We start from the raw sequence: 524 nt of genomic DNA on the forward strand, positions 1-524 counted from the left end.
CTAAACCAAACCAAACTGCCTGTCAAAATAAAAGTCAGAACTTTGTGCTAGAATAGTTGTCAAAGTTTACCTGGTGGTAAAATTGCCATGTGAGAAAAAATGGATTGTATATTACTTCATCTCTATTATTATTAACCTACCTACCAAATAAATAGGCTAAATGAACAAAATATTCATTTGATTTGTAATTATTTAACTATGTGAGAAATGGGTGCAAATAAGAGAGAAATGAAAGAACTATTTCAGAAATCACTAACCTGGGACTGGAACAGTCAACTGCCCTGTTTACATTTGGTGTATGTGTCTTGAGTGATGATTCATGCAAATATGTTGATCCTCTCCTAACAAGTCCACATATTAATGTTTGGGTAGATTAGATGGTAATCAGTTCTCATAATGTTGGATGCAGGAGAAATGAGCAGGAATAAAGAGCAGGGCTGCATTTCTCCAAAGCATCGTAAGCCTAAGTTGATCAATGCTTTTGGGAAACGCAGCCTTGAGTGACTTTGACAAGGGCCAGATTG

This window comes from Squalius cephalus, assembly GCF_949319135.1.
Source record: "Squalius cephalus genome assembly, chromosome: 11".
Classification (NCBI taxonomy): Eukaryota; Metazoa; Chordata; class Actinopteri; order Cypriniformes; family Leuciscidae; genus Squalius; species Squalius cephalus.